A 25,777-nucleotide genomic window follows, 5' to 3' on the forward strand; every position below is an offset into this window, starting at 1 on the left:
CTTTCTACTTTACTTACTTGTTTCTTTTTAAATATGATCAAATCGAAAATATTTCTTTTCTTTCAATAAAAAGGAAGTAAATGATTTTCGCCCGTATATCGGTTGTTTTTTCTTTCAATTCATTCCTACATATTAATATGTATTCCACAAAAAAAAAACATATGCATGACCAACGCATATGTTTCACTTTAAATTTATTAAATACTAACAATGCTTTTCCAATTTTAGCCAAAATCCATGAATTGGTTAAATGCACAAAACAAAAGACAAAACAAAAAAAGAATCAACGAGGTGTCCAAACCCAGCGATCCATAACACAATTCAGTTGCCTTATTTGTTGTGCTGTGCACACATGTCCAAGTCCGAAAAAAGAAGCTATACAAAGCAAATTGTAGATTTTTTTTTTTTAATTTGGAGGTCAACCACTTAAGATACTCTCTATGGATGGTTAACTGGCTAGTTGACGCACTACTTCGATTAAAAAAAAGCCGCCTTATATCCCCACCTATTAAGAACTGCAAAACTTCCAAAAACTAAAAACCAGAATTTATTTCATTTTCAATATCGGATCACTAAAATTTCCTCTTGTTGTCGCCATCATCATCATCATTGTCTTCTGGTTTGTTTTATGCTCGTTTAAGAAATCGCCGGCTAGCCATCGTCATCATCAAGCAGCAATGCGGTTGGTGCTGGCGGTGGTGAGAAAATAAATGAAGAATTTAATTTAATCTAAGTCTGCAGTTAATGTTGTGTCCTCTGGCTTATGATGGTGGTGATCTTATTTTCTCGTTTTATTACAGTGGCCTTGATGAACTCGATTAAATATCTTCTTTAGTCACTGTCAACCATGGGGACGATGCAATGAGAACATGACAGCGACCATCGAAAACCGTAAATTATCTGCTCATACATAAACGGGATTTGACAAAAGTTGTAACTACTTTGGGGGCCAGCCTTCTTCTTTGGTATCCTGTTATTGGATACCAGTGAATTTAAAGGCGAATATTTTCAAAATTCAATCTGCATTCATATTTATATTTGTGATTGTGTGGTAGGGCTGGCAGGTGAGAGATTTACAAAAGAGCTACGATGGATTCTAAAAAAATAGTCAAAACAAAAATCTTCAAGTTGGATATTAGAGATCACAAACATAAAATATATTATAAAAAATATAAATAATTTAATTGGAATTATTTTTTTGAAATTTTTAATTACATTTTTATAATTTAATTTAACAATTTTACTTTCTCTAAACACGAATTATATCTTTGCTCTCTCTCTCTTTTTCACCCACGGACAATTATTCACCAAACAACAACATGTATTAGTTTATAGTACAAAAATTATTGTATAAAATATAATTTAAATAATTTAATTTGGTTTATTTTGTAGCAATTTTAAATTACATTTTTAATAAATTTGAATTGCCTACACGCAAAAAAATAATTCTTTCCTCCCAAACGAAATTTTAGACAAACAAAGTTCGTTTCTCATTTGCTTTTCGTTGAAACGAAGTGTATTTGGAAGAAAAGTATATTCTTTTCCAGGATGTAATAACAATTTCATAAAGACTAACTCAAAAAAATTTTTTTCTGGCTAATTGCATTTTCCCTCACATTTTTCTCACTTCCACGAAGTTTTTTATTTCTTAGTACCTTTTTCTGTAAGAAGAAATTATACGATTTTATAAATTTTAAATTTTTTTTACCTTTCGCCTGGACGGAGAATCGAACCGCGGACCATGCAATTTGTAAGCCAGCACACTATCCACTGAGCTATGTAGCCGTTATAGTCATCAATAGACAATTACCCATATAAGTTATATTTATATAGCATAGCTTGCGGATCCCACGAGCCGATTAAAGAAAGTTTATTTAACAGAAAAATACATTTAGTTGGGCACCGTGGTGCAGTGGTTGCTACGTCCGACTTGCATGCCAAGGGTCGTGGGTTCGATCCCTGCTTCGACCAAATTTTTTTTGTTTTTTTTTTTTACATATATTCCAGAGATGGTCGAAAGATTCCGAAAAAATGTTCAACATTACATTCTACTATATTAAATTTTACTATGAACTTTAAAATGTGTCTTATTAAAGACCTAAAGTCAGAAAAGAACAGTGTTTGAGATAAACGAAATGGACTGTGTTTTTGGTTCAAAAATAACTTTTTTTATTGAAAAAATAAAAATTTTGTACCAAATGAATTTTTTTGGTGATAAAAGTGTATACTTTTCGAAGCAATTCAAAAAACTCTAACAAAAGAAAAACGTTTTCGGTACACGTTTTCCAAACGTTTTTTTTTCTTTGCGTGTATAAAATATGTCTAAACGTACACGTTTAGACTTACATCTTTTCATTTTTTTTTTTTGATACGTTTGAATAATCAAAATATGATGATTTAATCCCAGGTTTAAGATCATTGTGCTTTATTGTGAATTGTCAAAATATTATTGAAATATTTCATGGCAAGTAAAAGAAGAAAACTTAGCCGTTTAATTAACACCTTACAATGGCGAGGACATATAAAAATCTCAAATACCCTCAAACTTAAAATCTAACATTCCGCCTTTTTACTTCCTTATCTATTTGTCCATTATAACTCTTTCCGAGAGATATTATGTCTGGCTCAGCACTCCAAGCTTGAATTCGAACAGTCCACTCGAACATAGATATATACATCTCCACTGCTCATCACTATTCTTGTCCAGATTCTCTCTCTTATAAAGGGGGTTTTGAGGTTAGGATTTTCATGCATTAGTATTTGACAGATCACGTGGGATTTCAGACATGGTGTCAAAGAGAAAGATGCTCAGTATGCTTTGACATTTCATCATGAATAGACTTACGATCTGCCACAACGTCGAATTTTCAGTGAATGGGCCCTAGAAAAGTTGGCAGAAAATCCGCTTTTTTATCGACAAATTTTGTTCAGCGATGAGGCTCATTTCTGGTTGAATGGCTACGTAAATAAGCAAAATTGCCGCATTTGGAGTGAAGAGCAACCAGAAGCCGTTCAAGAACTGCCCATGCATCCCGAAAAATGCACTGTTTGGTGTGGTTTGTACGCTGGTGGAATCATTGGACCGTATTTTTTCAAAGATGCTGTTGGACGCAACGTTACGGTGAATGGCGATCGCTATCGTTCGATGCTAACAAACTTTTTGTTGCCAAAAATGGAAGAACTGAACTTGGTTGACATGTGGTTTCAACAAGATGGCGCTACATGCCACACAGATCGCGATTCTATGGCAATTTTGAGGGAAAACTTCGGAGAACAATTCATCTCAAGAAATGGACCGGTAAGTTGGCCACCAAGATCATGCGATTTGACGCCTTTAGACTATTTTTTGTGGGGCTACGTCAAGTCTAAAGTCTACAGAAATAAGCCAGCAACTATTCCAGCTTTGGAAGACAACATTTCCGAAGAAATTCGGGCTATTCCGGCCGAAATGCTCGAAAAAGTTGCCCAAAATTGGACTTTCCGAATGGACCACCTAAGACGCAGCCGCGGTCAACATTTAAATGAAATTATCTTCAAAAAGTAAATGTCATGGACCAATCTAACGTTTCAAATAAAGAACCGATGAGATTTTGCAAATTTTATGCGTTTTTTTTAAAAAAAAGTTATCAAGCTCTTAACAAATCACCCTTTATATCACAACAAAATCCATTCACAATATTGCTTCCACTGCCACCAAATCATGTTTTTGCTCCATCTTTCTCTCTCTCTCTTACCCACACACATAATTATTCAACAGCTGTTATTGAGTATTGACATAGACCAATGAAGGTATAGACAACGAAAGTGAATTCACATCGCTGTAGTTTGTCTACACACGTACACGCTCACAAAAAATCGCTTCTGTAACATATACTCCCAAACATATTTTGCTTCAAGCATATACATTTTTGGGTATTGCCCAAACATTTATATGTTTGATCTCTACCAATATATAATATGTTTGAAAGCATATTGGTCTAAACAATATATGTTTGGGTAGTCTAAGTTCCAAACATTTTGTATTTTTGCATCCAAATTCAATAATGTTGTCTTCCAAAAAACAATATGTTATTATGTGAACATATAATATGTTTGGAAGCATTTTGCACCCAAAAATATTATATGCTTAAAAAAAATTCTCCCAAACAATATTGTGCTCAAAATTTTATTTATTTATTTATATATTTACAATCATAATGAATTATGAAAATAAACAGGTAATATAGGTGCTAACAACATAGGTTTTCGACCTGAATGCTCAAAATTTTGTTTCTGCCCAATTGTATATTCCCCCACATCTTTCTCACTTCCACGAGATTTTTTAGTTCTTAGCACCTTTTTCTGTAATACAAACATTGTAGAAGAAATTATTCAATTGTATGATTTTTTTATTTTAATTTTACCTTTTGCCGGACGGGGATTCGAACAGCGGACCACACAGTTTGTAAGGATCAAAGAAGTAGCTGATCAATTGCCCAAAGAAAAATAAAATGTTAATTTTGTAATAACTAGCAACAACCACCAACTTAATTCAATATCGCTCCCTGTTAAATAGCGCTCCAAGCTACTAAACACATATATGTTTATAGGCTATTTCTAAATTAATATATGTTTGCATCCAAGCATATTATATTTACAAACATTTTATGTCCCAAACATAATATGTTCTAACATATTAACATATATGTCCCAAACATGTTATGCTAGTTTATGAACATTATATGCTTGCACTCAAAAATATCGTGTTTAAAAATTTGTGTTCCAAACATATAATGTTTATATCCAAACATATGAAAAACAGTCTTTTTCATCCGTGTAGATGGCTCTTTTTCGTCTGCAATTGAGTGATTTTTAAATTTGGCTTTAATTTGGTTTCTTTCGTTTGTTCTTTTGATGAAACACCAAATATTGGAAAAACATGTAAAATTCTATACATCCACATCTTTTTTGTAATGCAAATTGACTGATTTGTACGGTAATTCTCGTTTTCCAAAAAGAAATTGAGTCACTTGGCTGCGCAATTTAGTGGAATGACTGCGCACTGCAAATAAACAACACCATGGTGAATTATCAAGGTATGTCTCTATTTTAATTGGTCTATGGTATTGACTGATAAACTATAAAAGACCCAATGTTGATATTTTTTCCTATCCCAATGTAATCAATCTATCCAATGTTTGATAAACATTTTCCTAAATCGTCTAATTCCTCTGATTTTTATAAGACAAATCAATCTCTACTTTCTCTGAGAGTATAAAAAGAGAGTACAAATAAAATGAGCAAATGTCGAATGGTGAGTTGAATTTTCATAAGATTTATATTCCCTATAACACATTTTATAATAAATTGAATTTAAATAATTTAAACATAGTTAAATAATTCGTATCCCATAAAATAAAATAGACACACGGATGAAAAAGACTGTTTGGCTATAAACATTATATGTTTGGAACACAAATATTTAAACACAATATTTTTGAGTGCAAGCATATAATGTTCATAAACTACCATAACATGTTTGGGACATATATGTTAATATGTTAGAACATATTATGTTTGGGACATAAAATGTTTGTAAATATAATATGCTTGGATGCAAACATATATTAATTTAGAAATAGCCTATAAACATATATGTGTTTAGTAGCTTGGAGCCCTATTTAACAGGGAGCGATATTGAATTAAGTTGGTGGTTGTTGCTTGTTATTACAAAATTAACATTTTATTTTTCCTTGGGCAATTGATCAGCTACTTCTTTGATCCTTACAAACTGTGTGGTCCGCTGTTCGAATCCCCGTCCGGCAAAAGGTAAAATTAAAATAAAAAAAATCATAAAATTGAATAATTTCTTCTACAATGTTTGTATTACAGAAAAAGGTGCTAAGAACTAAAAAATCTCGTGGAAGTGAGAAAGATGTTGGGGAATATACAATTGGGCAGAAACAAAATTTTGAGCATTCAGGTCGAAAACCTATGTTGTTAGCACCTATATTACCTGTTTATTTTCATAATTCATTATGATTGTAAATATATAAATAAATAGATAAAATTTTGAGCACAATATTGTTTGGGAGAATTTTTTTAAGCATATAATATTTTTGGGTGCAAAATGCTTCCAAACATATTATATGGTCACATAATAACATATTGTTTTTTGGAAGACAACATTATTGAATTTGGATGCAAAAATACAAAATGTTTGGAACTTAGACTACCCAAACATATATTGTTTAGACCAATATGCTTTCAAACATATTATATATTGGTAGAGATCAAACATATAAATGTTTGGGCAATACCCAAAAATGTATATGCTTGAAGCAAAATATGTTTGGGAGTATATGTTACAGAAGCGATTTTTTGTGAGGGTGCATCCATCACTATATCGCCATTATAAAGAGAGTTAAATATTTAATCCATTTTACCATATCAGTTTCATGATGACATAACAATCACAATGTTCCACCTAGAGGTGTGCACGTGACACGAAATTGTCGTGACTCACGAAAATTTTCGTGACTCACGCGTGAGTCGTGAGTCACGCTCATGGCAACGGCGTGAGTGTGCGTGAGCGTGATTAACAAACCAAAATGTTGTGCGTGAGCGTGAGTCACGAAAATATTATGTTCATGAGTGTGCGTGAGTAAAGATTTACGCTCACGAAAATAATCCTGCTCACCAACATAAAACGCTTAAGAGTTAAATTCATTTACACTTGTAGTGACACCTGGGATGTTAAGAATGTAATAACGCTCTCGATTTTAATAATGCTCATGTTTTCAGACGCGTCTCTGAGGTAAATTACTCAAAAAATTGTTCGTGAGTCACGACATTTTTCGTGAGTCACGATATTTTTCGTGAGTCACGGTATTTTTCGTGAGTCACGACATTTTCGTGCGTGAGTGTACGTGAGTACAAATTTTCTCTTCGTGAGTGTGCGTGAGCGTGAGTCCTACCAAACAATATCGTGCGTGAGTGTGCGTGAGTAAGATTTTTCCGTCGTGAGTGTGCGTGAGCGTGAGTAAAAGATTACTCACGTGCACACCTCTAGTTCCACCTTCTTTGTTGACAACATTAATTGGATCGTAACCAAGCTTTGTGATCATCATCAAATTAACCATCACACCCCAAAAATCAATCAAAGAATCGAAAAAAAGTGATTTGAAAATGTAATTTAGTGTTTAATTGCTTCGCAATCATTAACAAAACCAAAACGAAAAAGTTGTTGGTAGTGTTGACTTCGCCTTTTCATTGGACTAGATTAATTTAATTAATTTCCACTAAAAATAAACATTAACAATTTATACAAAATATACAGTGCTAATTTTATGCTAAAATGCAAAATTACAAAACTAAAAAGCAATTTTATATGACCTCCAGAACATGAATGGTATTTGCCCATGCCAATGGTTTTAATGTGGAGCATAGTGTATTTCAAATATCGGTGTTAAGATAAAGCCAAGAGAGGTTAAAGAGAAAGAGGTTTTTTTTATGATGTAAGAATTTTATTTTTAACACGAAATGTGGTAGAGACCTATTTCTACTGGCATCTAAAAAGTGGCAAATTTCTCAGATGTACTACTAGTACTACGAGTCTCTGTGTTAAGACTAATGTTATGAAGGATAGAAGAAGTAAATAACACTAGCGATTGTTGTTACGAAATGTGGTGAGATTCGCTGTTCAGCAAGTTAGGTTACGAGTCTCTGTGTTAGAGTCATGGTATGAGGGATAGCTAAGTTGAGCGGTGGTGAAATAAACTTCACTTACTCAATATAATACCAAATGTGATGAGATTCTCTCTTCAATACATTCGGTGTGGTGATATTTTATGCTTTATGTTATGTTATGAATGAAGGTTAACACTAATCAAAGATAAGTGAAAAAAAAAAAATTAAAAAAAAAAAGAAAATAAAAAAGGAAGAAAATCCCTCAAGCACAAATGAACTTAATGAAATATACGGAGATGGCGCTGTATCAGTTCATGTCGACCTATTGTCGACTACAGTGTCTATATATTCTCAGTAAGAGATTGGGTATATGTTCTTAGTCTGACATAAAAGTATACATTGAATTTCTTTCGATTACGGATTAAACTCGTCCATATATACTGGGTATCTCCCTGAGCACTCCTTAGTAGTGCTAAAAATTTAAGTTACATAATGGAATATTTTCCACCTTCATTCCCCCTTGTTACATCAAGTCGTTTACTTTGGAGGTTATTTGGAAGTATGTTTTTTACATGGTTTTCGTGGTGGCATTGGTGTTATTAACACATCTCGTTAACACCTTGTAGATGAAAATAAAATAACAACGTTGTCAGCGATGCTGATGCCTATGACGATGGTGTTGATTTGTGGTACCCATAATGATGGTGGCGTCGATGCTCAAAATGTCGTTGTAAATCACTTCACTGGGAAGTGTAAGTTGTAGTGGGGAAACATATCGGGAAATGAAAGGGCCTTAAAATGTGCTTCCAAAGAGGCAATTAATTTTTTTTAGATTGTTGCAATGTTCTATTTGAAAAAAGAACATTGCAAAAAAAATATTATAATTGCAATCATTTTCGGTGGTTATCCGATATTTTTTTGGACATTATACTCAATATTTGCGTAGAACATTTTCGCAATTTTCATGTCATTTTAGCCAGAATTCGAATAAGATCGTTGTAAGATGTTGCATTCTGAAGGAGAAAGTTTTCCCAAGAATATTATTAATCATGAAAATTATGTTTTAATCTTTTTATGATTAAAATGGTTTCACTAGCAAGGTTTTTCTATCTGAGAGTGCCATAGTTTGTCCTCTACAGCTTTTATTTGGCTCTAAAGTGAAATATCTCCCACAATTAAAGAGAATTTATTTTAGGAGAAAAGAAACGATTTTCGAGAGTATTTAAATTTCATAAGAGGCCTTTCGATAATTTACCACAAAATACCCACCACCTCTGGCAAAAAACAAACAGAACCTAATCATGTGTATAAGCATCTGGAATTAACACACAAATATGGTAGTTTAGAATTCTTGGCGATTATTGTTGCATGGATGCTAAATACATATTTTTTCTCATTTTTCAGATTGCGTTTCTTATTTTATTTTTTGCAAGTTTTCATTTCCAATGCAATCTGTTGTCGATTTAGTTGTGTTTATTTGTTTTCTGTTCTTTTTTCAGAATCAATGACCATGAAAATAAATTAGAGCAAATTATTTTACAACTCACTCGCAGTAGCTATAAGAACAGAGCATTCATCACCCCATGCCCCATCGACAAAATCGGAAAATGTCGCCCCCTAACAACACCCTCGTCAAATGTAATCATCAATGCAAATAACATCCAGGCAAATTCATGGTTAGAGGCTAGGCTAGGTTCTCATACTTGTTATACTCTCTCATAGAGTTGTGGAGCCTCTGGTCTATTAACATATTTATTCAATGATGTCTACACTCAGAAAAATTCTACACATTAATCTAAATGGAAAATAGCAGGGGTATTGAGACCCCTCAAAAGTGTATGTATGTGAGTAAATTAGCGTTTTACATAGGCAAATAACAGCACTGTTAATTTTGCTTGTGGCGTCTACACCTTTATTGGTCTATGGTGTTATATGAGATTCCCCCTAATAGGTAGAAGTCTCTTAAAGTTAAATGAAGAGGTTAAAAGTCATTGCTATGACTTAGGTTTGGTAACTCTGTGAGTAGGCAACAACAAATTGCTATCTCAGCGTTGCTTAAACAAACTTAATTGATGCCTTAGGTTGTGTTATGTTAGGTATGATCGTTGCCCTTTGTTACACATACACTCGGACTTTCTTATACATTGCGATACGACAGGTGGTGAATTTCTCTATTATCAATGTTACCGATGTGTCACATTTGTCATGCAACGTTATTATTTTTTAATGAGCCAATAAATGCCACTCTTTTAACATTTTTTGCTACCTTCATTTCAAAATTACGGGTGTGATCGGATATGTATTTGTAGTCAGTTTTCTTCAAAAATCATGGTGCTCTCAAGCAGAAAAGTGTACCAGCAAAAAGTAGTAGCAGATAAAATAGATCACTTCCCCGAAATAAATTAACATATAACAGAGTTACAATTATTCGCTCTCCTTCGTTAAACTGAATCCTTTTATCATTCTTCCATGTCACCAAAATTCCTTCTCTGAGTGTAAAAATTATTTTACTACATTTTTTCCTTTACAGATTCTCATGAAAGTGTCTCTGGCCATTCGTATACGCAACCCAGCTCTCTATTGCCATAATAAATCACCGATGCAACGATGCATTTGAAATTCTATGGAGATGACACCAGAACATGGTCAGTCTTTGGTGGATGGAAATAAAAAATAGCATTTTATAGATCTCATTAATGATTGCACAATTTACATTTAACTACAACAATAACATCAAAAAATCAAGCTTTTACAGGGTGATTCACAACAGAGTAAGAGTGTGAATATTGGGTAGCCGTAACTAAACTAATGCCTTACAAGAAAGGTGCCTTAAGTACTTGGACTACAAAAAAGATGTAAAAGTGGGGATTTATTACGCTCAAAACACAATGAACCAACCAAGAAGAAACATTTTGGATAATATTAAAAAATTTAGGCTAATTTTGGATAATATTAAAGAATTTAGGTTAATTTTAGAAGATTTTAACTAAATTGTATTATAATTTACATGCCGATTTCACAAAAATAAATAAATATTTTTCTACATATTCAAGAAAAATTATTGGACATATTTTTTTTCTTTCGCTTGTTAAAAAACATTTCGTAATTGAAGGAAAACAATTGGAGTTAAAAATTACAAAAATGTCTTTAGTACCATACGAAGTCAATGATGGGCGCATTATTGGTAAGATTTATAAATTTTAAGAAACTATTTTGTGGGAGACACGAATTTATGCTTCAATTGTACATAAGTTTCCCCTTTTTTAGTTCATTTAACTAACGTAAAGTAGCGATTTATTCTCCAACATAGTCTCCTCATACTCAGTGATTCTCTAAATATTGGTGCATCATTCGGTTTTCTTGAAGAAGAACGTAAAATCGATTTTTTTTGTTATAAAACAAAATATTTTGCTCATATATCCTTAATTATGCATCCTAGATCAAAAAACAAATTATTTCCCACAAAAATCTGAATTCCATTTGTGACGGCCTCTTCATTCGACTTATATGTGTTCCAATTTAGTGTCAACATATTGCCTTGGCAAGACCATGTTAGTTCCATACATGTAGCCAATTTCCTATCTTCCTAGAGTTTATTGTTTTTGATCACGACAAGGCATTAGATTAGTCCATTTTGAGTTTATCATACGACTTATTGTGTTGTGTTTACACACTTTAATATTATCTCTGTAAGAGTTACTTTCTAAAGGGTATAATTGGTGGGAGAGTAAGAATGTTGTAGAGGGAAAGAGAAAGTAATGATATATTCACCTATGATGTTAACACTATTGTGAAAGAATGGCATCGGTTCTCACACATTCATTCAACTGATATTTCTGTTCTGTGTTAACATTGTATGCGATTACATTAAGAGTTACTTTGTAGTTGGTGAAACATAATTGGTTTGTGAATAACAGTGTAGTAGAAAGAAAGAGAGAGTAATGATATACATACCTATGAAAGAAATTGGCTCTCACACATTCATTCAACAGATATTTTGTGCCCAGTGTTAACACTATGTGAGATTACATATGTGTGCCACTTTGTACATTCTAAAAATTAAGTATATAAAAAAGCATTTAATTTGCATTTTCTCTGTTTTAAAATGTAGGCCACTTTTTTTAACTAATGTGCCATCTTTTGTAAGGAATTACATTATTTTGGCCACTCTTTTTGAAAGTCTCAACGGTGTAGAAACGAAAAAGGTTGCAGGGAGCCAACCAGTTTGTAGTTCAATTTGATCAGGGCGAGCAGGGGGTGTGTGTGTCGATGCATCTATCAAGGTAAAAGGTCACTTTTTTGTTGCTTTTTCATTTTCCAGAGTCGAATCGGTCCAGTTATTACTGTCTTAATATCGCTTTGCCCTTCTCGAGGTCAAGGCAGTAGATTACACCTTCTGAATCCCAGAAAACTGATATGACAACAACCTCATGGAAATCATCGGCACGGAGATCTAGGTTATAATACCCTGACCTTTCTGTTTTAGAGTTTATAAATTTTTTCTCAGATATAGCTTTTTTCTCCAGCATATATATTTAGAATTTTCGTGTTGCTTAGTGTTATCCTTATTATTGGAATTGTCGTAAAATATGAACTATTCTCGCCAGAAGCATGGTTTTTTTCCACTAACTTTGAGATGCAGATACACAAGAAGTAGCTTAACTACAATTAAAATCCCATCCAATCATTTAATTTAGTTCAAGCCTCAAAAGAGGAGGCAAGGAAAAATACACAAAAAAACAGAATTAAGGAAGCAAAGAAGTGGAATATTTGGTTTTGGGTAATCGTTTCTACGAGAAAGACAAAACAAACCAAAACACACTTCGACCACATTTAATCCCAGCAACAACCATCCATCCATGTCCAAGTGAACCTACCACAAGGTTAACAACATTTTTAGTTGCCTGCAGCTAAGAAGAAGGGCCTACAAGAAAATATTTTTGGAACTTGTCTTAATATAAAATTCACAGCTTTATTGACTGACTCCTTTTTTACGGTTCTCTTGCATTTGAATGCTTCCTTTTCAATTAAGCGGGTTTTTTATTGTTGCTTCTTTTTTGCTTTGTAATAAAGTTGGCCAAAAACTTGTATGCAGAAGCGTTCGTGATGACGACTAAAAGTAGTCAGATAATTTATTGACATACAAAAAACCCACATAGTTTTTGTCTTATGTGTGGCTTCCTATACAAGGAACGGTTCTTTACAGTGTTTTTGGGAGTTTTTTTTCATATATATATATTTTTTTTTGTTAAACGACAAGTGGTTGACAAGCAGCCAATTTTGGTTATTTCCTCTTTTGATAGAGGAATATTGATAATTTGAGTATTACTTGCTAAAGAGATCAGCTTTAACTTTACATCTTCGATTCGCCACCAGAATTCAATAGCCATCGACCAAGAATTACCTAAAAATTAGGTCCCTCGCTTCATTTGGAAGGTAAGGTTGGTAATAAAAAAAAAAATACCAAAGTATCGATCATCTCATAATGACTCTTGGACGGGAATGGCCCAAAGTACCACAGACTACCACGCAGCATGTAATGGCTTTGGCGGCCGTTTGAAGGCCATACTTTGTCCAAAGGTAACCGATTCGAACAGATCTAAACTGATTCAAAAGTTTTATGTTATATCCGACATTTTGTTGCTTTTAAATCTGCCACACTGTGGTCACAAAGACAACAGTGTCTAATTCTTATCCAGTGTAGAATTCGATTTTTTCGGACCATGAAATACAGCAATAACCTGCTTCCTAATATTCCCTAACGTAAAAATTACATGACAAAACATGAGTTGAGCATTGGCAACACTACATTAATTTCATGACACTTTGATTAGCCGTGGCGCATTTTGAGTTTTCCATACTGCATATCAGTAATATGGGCATATAGTTATTCGCTATGGTGGTTTTTACTCACATTAATGTTATCATTTCTCCATAAGAGCCTACATTGCAGTACTCGTAGTTGTAATTGTTGGGTGAGCAAGTGTGTGGTACAGAGAGAAGTAGAGGGAGAGAGAGAGAGAGTAATGATATGTTTACCTATTGGTGTTAACACTATGAAAATGACACTCATATATTTTTTTAATATTAACCAATATTTTATATAAATCTTATGATATTTAAAATCATACATATCTATAGTATTACAATTTTAAAATAGTTATACTCCATAAGATCTACTTTGCAATTGGAATAGTTTTTGGGTGAGTAAGTGTTTGGTGAATGTGTGGTAAGTAGTAAAATGAGATAGAGAGAAAGTGTAATGATATGTTTACCAATTGGAGTTAGCACTATTGTGGATGAATGGAATTTAGCCTTATACATTATGTTTTAATTTCAATATTGTCGATCAATTTTTAATTCATTAGGTTAGGTTAGGTGGCAGCCCGATGTATCAGGCTCACTTAGACTATTCAGTCCATAGTGATACCACATTGGTGAATTTTTAATACATATCTTATGATCTTTAAAATCGTAAATATTTAATTTACGCATGAAAAGAGCTAGATATCGGCCACCAAACCATTTCAATTAATTGGATTAAAACATGCTTATAATTTCCGTGGTATTAGTCATTTTGAGCTACAATTGCTTCCGAGAAAGGCAAATACATTGAACCAATTTTATAATCCATACATGCCACTATTCAATGTAAACAATCCGTCCGTATGTCAGATAATAAGGTAGGTAGACCGCAATACGATTTCATCATTAATCGGCACTGAGCAAAGACGTGATCATGTAATTAAATCACAACTTTTATTCTTCGCAAAAAAAAAAACAAAACTAATTACGCCGATATATTTACCAGAACTTACATTCACATGGATTCACACAAATTACTTTCATTTGGTTTTCTTTGATTTGTATCACAGGAAGCCCAGAATAACAGTTCGAGTGTTTGCAAGTAGCTAAAATAAAATAATTACACGACAAAATTACAACAGAAGTTCCAATAAAAAAATCAACAGAAAATTACTCATAACACAAAAACATACATAAATGAATGAATGTTAATATGAAAAAAACAACAAAACTGGAAAAAAATTCTAAAACAAAGAACGCTATTTGTCCAAAGTAAAGAATGAATGGAATATTGATTAGGGTTTTGAGTCGATCAAAGTCACAAGAAATGATGACTAGTCAATGTTTTGCTATCACTGTATTTTTTTCCTTCTTTCGATTACTATGGAGACATTGCACTCTAATCGCCGCATTGTTAAGGAAAAATCCCCACCCACATAATAGGGGTATCTAGGAAATTGCTGTAAGTTAAGAAATAATTAAAAACAAATTAAGTTTAAATTTTATTGTTTTACATTATTATGGATATTCTCGTTACCTCTGCAAATACATTAGGCGGAAGAAGACAGATTTAGATATGATCACTGAAATCATTTAATGATTATTTTTATGAAAGTGGAGACTACTTCTGGAGCCAGTTCTTTGGCACATGACCACCATTTATGTTATCTGCGAATTTAAAATTTTCTAAAAATCGGGAAAAAATGAACCCAACCCCCGCGCAGATATCGACAACCCCAACGCTCAAGCAAAAACATAAAAAATGAGTACCGAAATCGATGCCCGTCGCGGATTTAGAGTTTCCTGTACGACATATACGTAATACAGTCTTACCGAGAGCAATGATATGTTGGCTTAGATATCGAAAACCATTTCAAATAATTCTATTATAACATGCTTGTAAATTCCGTGGTAGTAGTCAATACTCAACAAGAGCTACTTTGAAATAAAGGGTGGTTAAATTGTAAGGGCCGATGTTGAATATGAACCACACTTAAACGCCAAGTTTTTTTATTTGGCATTTCTCTATTTCAGACTTACTCAATTTGAACCATGGACGTCGTGAATGGGCAGAATGGTTCCAAGAAATGGCAACAGTGGATGATCAATTTTCGAAGAAAATCATCTTCAGTGATGAGGCACATTTTCACCTCAGTGGATTCGTCAATAAACAGAATTGCCGCATTTGGGCGAATGAGAATCCAAGAGTGATAGTCGAAAAACCAATGCACCCACAAAGAGTGACTGTTTGGTGCGGTTTATGGGCTGGCGGCATCATCGGACCGTATTTTTTCCAAAATGAGGCCGGTCAGGCAGTTACTGTGAATGGTGTTCGCTATCGTGAGATGATAACGAACTTTTTATGGCCCGAATTGGAAGATATGGATGTGGACGATATGTGATTTCAGCAGGACGGTGCCACTTGCCACACAGCTAACGAAACAATGGTTCTTTTGCGCAACAAATTCAATGGCCGTGTTATCTCACGTAATGGCGATGTCAATTGGCCGCCAAGATCACGTGATTTGACACCGTTGGACTTTTTTCTTTAGAGTTATTTGAAAGAAAAGGTGTATGTCGATAATGAGATAATTCGGCACATTAACGACATAGAACCTCCATTATGCCTCAGCGTTATCGAAAATTTGGACCATCGGATGAAGGTGTGCCACCGAGGTCGCGGCTCCCATTTGGCCGATATTTTGTTCCATACATAATTGAGTAATACCAATATATAATAATAAAAAAAATTACAATAACTTCCTAAATAGTTTGTGTTTTATTCAATATCAACATCGGCCCTTGAAATTTTAACCACCCTTTTGTTAAATCATAGATTAAGAGAGATGGTTGATCCATGTCAATTTGAGCTTATTTTTGTGGTTTCAATGATTGGATGAGTAAGTCTGTGGTAGAGAGTAAAAGAGAGTGTTGTGATATGTTTACCTATTGGTGGTGGGACTATTGTGAATGAATGAAAAAGACGCTCATACATTTTTAATATCAATGGATTCATAGAAATCTTACACGCAAAAAAATAATTCTTTCCTCCCAAACGAAATTTTAGACAAACAAAGTTCGTTTCTCATTTGCTTTTCGCTGTAAGGAAGTGTATTTTGGAGAAAAGTATATACTTTTTGTGATAAACGTTTATTCTTTTCCAGGATGTAAAAACAATTTCATAAGGACAAACTCAAAAGAAAAAAACATTGTTTTCTTGCTAATTGCATTTTCCCTCACATCTTTCTCACATCCACGATGTTTTTAGTTCTTAACACCTTTTCCTGTAATACCAACAATGTAGAAGAAATTATACGATTTTATAAATTTTTAAAATTTTTTTTACCTTTCGCCTGGACGGAGAATCGAACCGCGGACCATGCACTTTGTAAGCCAACACACTAACCACTGGGCTATGTACCTGTTATGGTCATCAATAGATAAATATCCATATAAGTTATATTTATATAGCATAGCTTGCGGCGCCCACGAACCGAATAAACAAAGTTTATTTAACAGAAACAAACATTTAGTTTGTCACCGTGGTGCAGTGGTTGCTACGTCCGACTTGCATGCCAAGGGTCGTGGGTTCGATCCCTGCTTCGACCAAAGTTTTTTTTTTTTTTTTTTTACATATATTCCAGATATGTTCGGAAGATTCCGAAAAAATGTTCAACATTCCATTGTAGTATATTAAATTTTGATCTGTAAAATGTGGCTTATTAAAGACCTAAAGTGAGAAAAGAACAGTGTTTGATATAAACGAAATGGACTGTGTTGTTGTTTCAAAAATAACATTTTTTATTGAAAAAATAAAAATTTTGTAACAAACGAATTTTTTTGGTGATAAAAGTTTAAAATTTTGGAAGCAATTCAAAAAACTCTAACAAAAGAAAAACGTTTTCGGTACACGTTTTCCAAACGTTTTTTTTTCTTTGCGTGTATGATCTTTAAAATCATGAAATTTAATTTACGCATGAAAATAGCTTATATAACGAAAAACCATTTCAATTAATTGGATTCTAACATGCATATAATTTTCGTGGTACTAGTCATTTCAAAAATCATTCTGCTATGTTGGCTTGAGAAATTCGGTTAAATAGGAGGTAATTTCTTCGGTGACCCTATTTTTACCGCAACTTATGTAATTTTAAGTTTTACGTAAAAATTCATTTAAAGTTTTTAAACCAATTTATTAAATGTTTATCATGGGAATGTTGGAACAGAACTAACTACTAAAAGTTAAATTTAAATAATATTTCAGAAATTGTAACGGTATTAAAAAAGTGATAAAAGGGATTACAATTATAAGGGTCAGAGTATTTATACAAAGAGAGAGAGAGAGAGAGAGAATGATGGAGAGAAAGCTAAGTGGGGAACAAGTGATGAGGTGACAAAGTGGGGGTAAATGATAGGAAAAATTGGGAAAGTAAGACAAATAATAATGAATGAATGTAAAACAAAATGATAATTCAGGTATTTAACAATAAGGAATAAAAACGTAAAAAGGAAAATAGTAAATATGACAATGAAAGTAAATGTTCGAGACATAGAACAGTCTCGTAACTCATGATAACCCTGTATATTCCCCAATAGTATCAAGTGGTTTATTAATTTCATGTCATTGCTTTGAGAAAATATTGTTTTCGCAGGGAATATATAGTGGTTAAGCTCTATGGTATTTTCTGATGACCCCAATGATTGGCGATCTAATAACTTCGACCACCAATAAAGATTTCTGTGCTAATGGAATGCAATCCAATTCCCATGATTCAAGGTATGAGAATATAGCCGGGTTTTATTGTTAGATAAACTACTCAATGCACTTGCTCGATGCCTTATGGGCAGAAGGAGGGACGTGGGTCAATGGGTACAGTGACAACCTGCCAAAGTCACAAAGTCATCCATGATGACACAACATTTGAGTACTTGGCTACAATATGCCAACCCACATTCGAGGAATAACAGCAGCAACGTTATAACCAACGTATGGCACGTATCAGGCGTCCAACGAATGGCAATTTGAAACAAACGTTTTCCGTTGTTCTATAGAGTGGAAAAGTTACATTAGCACTTTTTTATGGAGCTTTTTGTTGGTCTGTTTTTTTTTTTTTTGTTTTATTCGAATTTTGAACATTTTCCTCCATTGAGGCATTTTCGAAACCGCAAATATTCGTGTTTCGTTTTCATTTTGAGAATGCTCAAGTCCAACAATATTTCATTGTGTTAGAGACGAGAAGAGGAAGAAGAGAATGTCATGTCGGTCTCTAAGTCTCTATGTCACAATGTCAGAGTGGCTTTGGTTAAGTGTTTGAGTGCTCTGTTTGTTTTTTTCTATAGTTTCTTTTCGGTAAAATTCAAACACAAATTCTAAGTCTTATTTAATTGCATAATGTACAGTGGGCAAAAGAAAAATAAATGGTGGAAAAAGTAATCGTATATTTAAAGTAAGTGAGTAAGTGTGTGGTAGAGAGTGAACGAGAGAGCAATTGTATGTTTACCTTTTGGTGTTAGCACTATTGTGAATGCATGAAAATTGCACACATACATTTTTCAACATCAACCAATATTTTATATAAATCTTATGATCATTTAAAAGTTGAAAATTTAAACAAATCGAATTTTGGAGATTTCAACTTTTGAAAGTTTTGGAAAAAAATATTTCCGAGTTTTCAACTTTTTTTCAAAATTTTAAAAGAGAAATTTTTCAACCTAATCTAAGTTTAATATTTCAGTCCACTTTTTGATTTTTCAACTTTAAAAATTTGTAGAACAAATGTTCTCATGTCAGAAAGACGACATTAGATTACAACACCGACGATATTCAGTTTTTTTTATTTCGGCCACCCTTAGATTATTATTTCGGCACAAATATATGATACATAAGGATGCTCACGGCCTACGAGAGGAATTTTAAAAAAGTTTGAGCATAGCTCAGTCAAGTGATGATGACTAAAAACCCTTAATCTTATTTTTATTTCGTATAATAATGTTTGTATAACAATGATTGTTTTTATTATAATGGAAACAATCAGGAAACCCTTGGACTTCAATTCAATCTCAATTAGAATTCCTCATTAAAGAGATCCTGCGTTAAGAAATTATTGTCAATTGTAAATGTTCACCTTTTTCTCTTAACTAAAATCCACTGTACACCAAGCCACCACAAAGCAGAAGAGCGTAGGAATTGGACTCTTCTCTGGGGATGTAAAGAGATTACGTAAGCCTTACAATTACAACACCATAGAGCAGAGCCACCGCCAAAACACTGATGTCTACCCTGTAGCACAATAGAGTGAGCATACTACTCTCTCATACACTTTTGTGCCATATGTAATTTCTGTCGACTATTTCAGTCGATCTGTTGATCCATAGGTCAGTGAGACAACCAGGCAAACCGCGAGCCAGCCTGCCTGTGTGACTCTCTAACTAAAGCGCTGCTTTCGTGTCGTCGTTTTGTCCAAATGTAATTTGAACTTGAAAATTGTTTTACACCCCACATCGATCCTCCCCCCACAACCTCCTTGCAGTTTTTGAAGCAATAGTATGTGCGAGAATTCGATTTAAGCTTTATTTGGTTATTTTTGTTCGGGGTTTGAGTTTCAATTCAATTGCAAAAATAATTTCCATAGAACAATTACAACAACAACAACGACAAATACAACATTTAGAGCATATGGCTGGCCTGTCGTTTAAACTAACCCAAAAAAAAAACAACAGACTAGAAAAGAAGCTCAATTCGTTGCTACAGTTGTGGTATGAGGCTATACCTGCGGTTTGCGGTAATGCCTAGCTAATGGACGTGTGTGTGTTGCCTGCCTGAGTTACTTTTCTACCAATTGCAATGACAATTTTAGCACTTAATAAGCCTTACTGAAGTTTTATTGGATGAAATCATTAATTAACAAAAAAAAGGGTTGGGATTTTTTCAGATAATACCACACAATTACTTCCATCGTTAAATGCACAGTGGGGTGATTACAAGAACAAGAAAATACGAAAGTCGAATGGGAGAAAAACAATTAAGAACCAATTTGTGATTGCCGTAATCGTTTTTAATATTGGGAGAAAATTATGATAACTCTGTTATATGATAATTATTTTAGATTGACATTTTGTAGCATTTAATACTACGACCATTGTTATACATGATTTAAAATAGCTAGGCCAGAAACCAACCGGAAAGGCTTGGGAAATAAGACCCAAAAAAGTTATGTTAATATGACGCCTCGTAGAAGAGCTAAATCCTGGAAGTTCTTCGGCAACCACACGCAGAGAAGAAATATCATCACCCCAAAAATGTTATTTTTAGACGGTGATCAAGAAGTACTCTTGTCGCAATAATGTTGTTTTCTCGGCAAAAATAGACATGGTTTGAGAAGAAACCATGGTTGCCGCAAACATGTTACATGATCCCCTTCCAAAAATAAAATGGTGCTCTTGAAATATGGTTGAGGTGATCATATTACTTCTCTGAGTGCAGAAACTTAGTTTAATTCGCACTGTATCTTTTAAGATACAACCACTATTTTAGCAAAAAAAAAAAAACAAAAAAACAAAATTTTGAAAAAAGCAAACTGTTCTTTTTTAACAATTTTGGATATAATATATTTTTTTGGAGGAATCGGTGTTCTTGCGCACTTAAGGGTTAATAAGAAAATAAGAGAGAATTCGAAAGATTGCCTCGCAGGCCTGGATTAGTGTTCTAGGGTTAGTGGATTTAATTCACTGCTTTTATAAAGATAAAAAACTCCCTCTCTAGTTTAGAAAAGTATTTTTTCGTAGCTGATTCGCTTTTATCATTTTATATTCTTTACTCTCACCGTCATCTTAACATTTGCTCTCTCAATAAAAAGAGGAAATCACACTAATTTTTTCTCAATGGGCTTTGTGTATATGCGATAATTGTTGCCAATTTTAACAGGGATCATTTTCATGTCGGTGTTTCTTGTATAAACAAAAACGAAAAAAACTACAACACCGCATACCATCTCCCAATAGCTTAAGGAAAAAAGCTAAAATAATGAAATATCGCATAAACAAATGAATGATATCAATATTTTTTATATGTATTTTTTTAGTAAAACCCCTATGTCACCATTTACGCAACACTAGGCTTAACTATATATTTATTGTTTTTGGATCCATGGATTTTTAACAATTTTATATTATACTTTTGATGGACCAATTAATGCTTATTGCGACCTCGTGGCTATTCACGCTGTGACAACAACGTTTTTATTGAATAACAACAGCCTTAAAATCAAAATTAAAAAAAAAAAAACGAAACTTTAAACAACAGAATAATTATTTACGACAACGACAAAATCACTGGTAGAATAAAAACTTCAATAGGGATATCCACGGAGATTTCGTGAATTGGAAACTATAGCAATTTACGGAAAAAAGGACAAGTTAATAAATTATTGAACAGAAAAAAACTACACATAAGGAAAAAATTAATATCCTCCGGAACGAAAGTTTATGCAAACGAAATTCCGAATTTGTGACAATCAGTGAAACAATATTTCTTATTTGTATTTAAAGAATGCTTTTTAACGTTAAAAGATAATTTCGTTTGTCTAAAATTTCGTTCCTCAGAAAATAAAACTCTATTCTCAGTGTATTGAAATAACATTCGATATTCCAATATAAATTTGAGTCCACAACATTTAAACATTGTTAAGGTGGAATTGCTTTCAAATATAGAAGTAATTATAAGTTTCTCAAATCCTGCCAAAATTTGGATGGAAAAGTTAAAAAGCAATGATTTTGAAATATTTTTTTCTTTGTGAAATAAATTGATTTAAAAATGTGTTAAAGAAAATAAGGCAGTTTTCGGCGAAGAAGCCGAACACAGTACCCACCTTTAGATTTACACCAAACGTCAGATTCACCTTTAAAATTTGGACACCCTCTCGTTCCAAACGTCCTCTCAAAATTTCTCTAATAATACTCATTATAGATAAATAACAATTAGATGACCTGTCCCTCTCCGCGGCAAACATGTCTCAATTCCCAACATGAATTCTCTGATATTTCGTTTTTCATAAAGAGAAAATTTCCTCAAAATTAAATTTTGTGTTTTCAAGGTTTTTTGTGCAAATATAAATTTTGGAATATTCAAAAATGTTTAAATTGTTGATATAATATGGAAATTGTAAAAACGAATCCCAAAAAGAATTTGGAATTCCAAATATTAATAGTTTTCCATTACACAGATTTCACCGTATCCGCAATGGCATCTCTAACCACTTAACCAACCAGCAATAGCCATACCGGCCATTAATGTGAATTGCCAACAGAGAGAGAACAGAAATTGTTATTAATTTTACCTCAAATGACAGTTGTTGTTCAAAGTCAAAGTTGTGCTTAAACGTTCTTTTTTTTATTCGTAACAAATTTTTTTTATCGATTTTGGGTTTGTTTCGTTTTGTTTGGTAAAATCATGGCAGGTTCGTTTGTTTTTTGTCATCTGCGATTTGCTGCTTTTTTTATATGTGATTTCAGTTGCGAATGCATTCAATGGAATTGAGCTATGATGATAGCCTCCACATGATCAGGTGAGTAGAGGACTCCTAAACCAAATGTTATGCGACCGAGACAGATGTCATTAAATTCCATTCTCTATTCTGTAAATGTGGTCGATGTCAACGATGACCATATTTTTTTCTCGAGTAGAAATAATTTTCGTTTTTTTTTTTTTTTGTGTAACGATTTTCCCGTGACCATAGATTCTCTTTGTCATTTGATAGTTTCATTTTTGCCTTTGAATGATAGGAAACAGTCAGTACAACAACAACCACGCCCCAAATGAATGCAAATAACAATTTGAAAGGGAGAGGGGTTTTTTCGCCTGAAATTATAGCCAATTATTTGTTAGCATTAAATGCAGAAAATACCGAGATGAGATTGTTTGAAGTCAAATAAAAAATCTGAAAAGAGCTGATTAGAATTGGGCATTGGAAAAATACTGACGTCAGCAAATAATAATACTAATTATATTGGGATTGCTAATTTGTATAGATAATGGAGTTCTTCGAAACACGATTAGTTCCTCAATAGCCGGTAACGAAGAATAGATTGTTCAATCCACTTAGATCTAAAGTTCTGTGCCAAATATGCCGTAATTTACATGAGAAAAGAAATAAGAAAACCCCATTTATGATAGAAAACTCTCCTCAAGTCAGAATTCATTATTTAAACATCTACATTAGGAACCCAAATTGCATAGGCTATTTGTTTAAGCCATAACAAAAATGTTCTCTAAAAGACATCCATATTGTCCAGTATGGATTGATACTGTTTGCAAATTTCCTTTTTTTCCTAATAAAGGACATTAAAAATTGTCGGGATAGTGTTTATTCATATTCGATTCTACAAGGAACACAAACATGATAGTGGTCGCTGTTATTTTAAGTTTAAGAATTGGCAACAAATTCAATCTGTATTGGCAACTCTTACCATAAGAGAGAGAGAGAGAGAGAGAAATATAAAATTATAGGAAGTAATTAATGGCTATTTCGATTGGGAAAAAAGGTGCAACATTCTCGAAATTCATTGCAACATATAAAGGACACTGCCATAGATTTTGGATCCTTTATACCTCACAATATTATAAATTAACAAAAACTGTAGAATTACACTATCATTTGGACGAAATGTCAATTAGGGAAAAACACCACCAAGGCAACATATTTTTTGCGAATCGAAAACGCCCTAAGTCTCAATTTACCCTACCCCCTATCAAAGATTATTAAAAAATTGTAGAGACGGTGTTTATTCACAATTCATTTTCGATTCTACAAAGAACCCAAAGAGCACAATGGTCGTTGTTATCTTAAGTTTAAGAATTGGCAAACAAATCCGACTTGTTACATTGGTAACACTGATCATGAGAGAGAGAACCATAAAATGTTAGGGAGAAATTAAGTCTCAACCTAACATTTTTGAAACATTTTCCCCCCTACCCCCTATCAAAGATTATGAAAAAATTTTACGACGTAGAGACGGTTTTTAATCATAATTCTTTTTCGATTCAACAAAGAACATAAATATGACAATGGTCGCTGTTATTTTAATTTTAAGAATTGGCAACAAATCCAACTTGTATTGGTAACTCATCATCGTAATCATGAGAGAGTGAGAGTGAGAGACAAATATAAAAAGATAGGAAAAAATCAAGCTTCATCCCAAGATTTTTAAAACATTTTCGTGACAAATCCCTGCATTGTAAAAATTCTGCCGCGTTAGTGGCCTAAATTGTCATATGACTAGTACTATTACAGTCACTATACCATAGGGTTGAAACGAGATAAATAATAAGTATATCTCAGTATTAGGGGCCGATAAATACCTACTGAATCTTAGAAATGATCAATTTGATCAAATCTGATGAAAAGATCAAATTAAAATTTATTTTCTTGAAGAAAGGTGAAAAAGTTTAACATTTCGGTGCAGGCGATTTCAAAGATCACGACAAGTAGTCACCCTCCCCCGGCCCAAGGGGTTTCACATCAACAACAATTAGAACTTATCAGGCGGTTGATTGTTGATGCCATTGAAGTCGTCATTGGCAGAGCTGTTACAATAACGGCGTCAAAACGTCAACATCACTACAGAGATAGCAGCAATATCAGTAGTTGTTGTTGTTACTATTTCTAGTCTTGGAGTTGTTCCAAGAGATTGCAAGCAACAATAACAACAACAAGCAACAATAACAATAATTGTTTGTGAGAAATTTTCGAGAAAAACAAAAACAAGGCAAACAGACAATAATAACATGGTCAGAATTACTTACTTACCTGGCCTATGCAACCAAACGCCTGACAATGAATTTTTAGTTTCTGTTTTTTTTTCGAATTGTTTAACCAGAATGAATGATTACAACAACATCATTGTTAATCTTTGCACACAATATAAAAATGCAACAACAAGCGAGGCTCACATCGATCTAGACAGAAGCTTAGAAAAAATTCTACCAGTTGGCACTGTTTGGGGTTTTATTTCAGAAAAAGTAGAGAATAGTAAAAAAATATATATAAACAATAATAACAAGTATATACGGCCGTAAGTTCGGCCAGGCCGAAGCTTATGTACCCTCCATCATGGATTGCGTAGAAACTTCTTCTAAACACTGCCATCTACAATCGAATTACTTAAGTTGCGGTAACGCTTGCCGATGGCAAGGTATCTTAAAACCTCCTAACACCATCTTCTAAATCAAAAAAGATCTATCCAATACGTATATAATTTAGTTTGACAAAGTAGACATAAAATTTTGACAAAATTTTCTACAGAAATA

At 33.3% G+C, this 25,777-nt stretch overlaps 2 long non-coding RNA genes across 2 annotated transcripts in view; one reads left to right on the forward strand and one right to left on the reverse strand.

Moving 5' to 3' along the window:
• The window catches only part of LOC142227279 (uncharacterized), a 41,660-nt gene extending 30,934 nt beyond the window's left edge, over window positions 1–10,726 (forward strand). Inside the window, exon 2 of the long non-coding RNA XR_012719818.1 lies at window positions 10,199–10,726. This is a non-coding gene — a long non-coding RNA (uncharacterized LOC142227279). The remainder of the gene's footprint in view (window positions 1–10,198) is intronic.
• Window positions 525–25,414, reverse strand: LOC142227278 (uncharacterized). The gene is made up of 3 exons (XR_012719817.1): window positions 25,278–25,414; window positions 14,487–14,579; window positions 525–1,096 (listed from the first exon to the last, which is right to left on the reverse strand). It is a non-coding gene; the product is annotated as an uncharacterized LOC142227278 (long non-coding RNA).
• Between the last annotated feature and the right edge of the window lie 363 nt (window positions 25,415–25,777).

The sequence above is a fragment of the Haematobia irritans genome, chromosome 2 (genome assembly GCF_050003625.1).
Source record: "Haematobia irritans isolate KBUSLIRL chromosome 2, ASM5000362v1, whole genome shotgun sequence".
NCBI classification, from domain to species: domain Eukaryota; kingdom Metazoa; phylum Arthropoda; class Insecta; order Diptera; family Muscidae; genus Haematobia; species Haematobia irritans.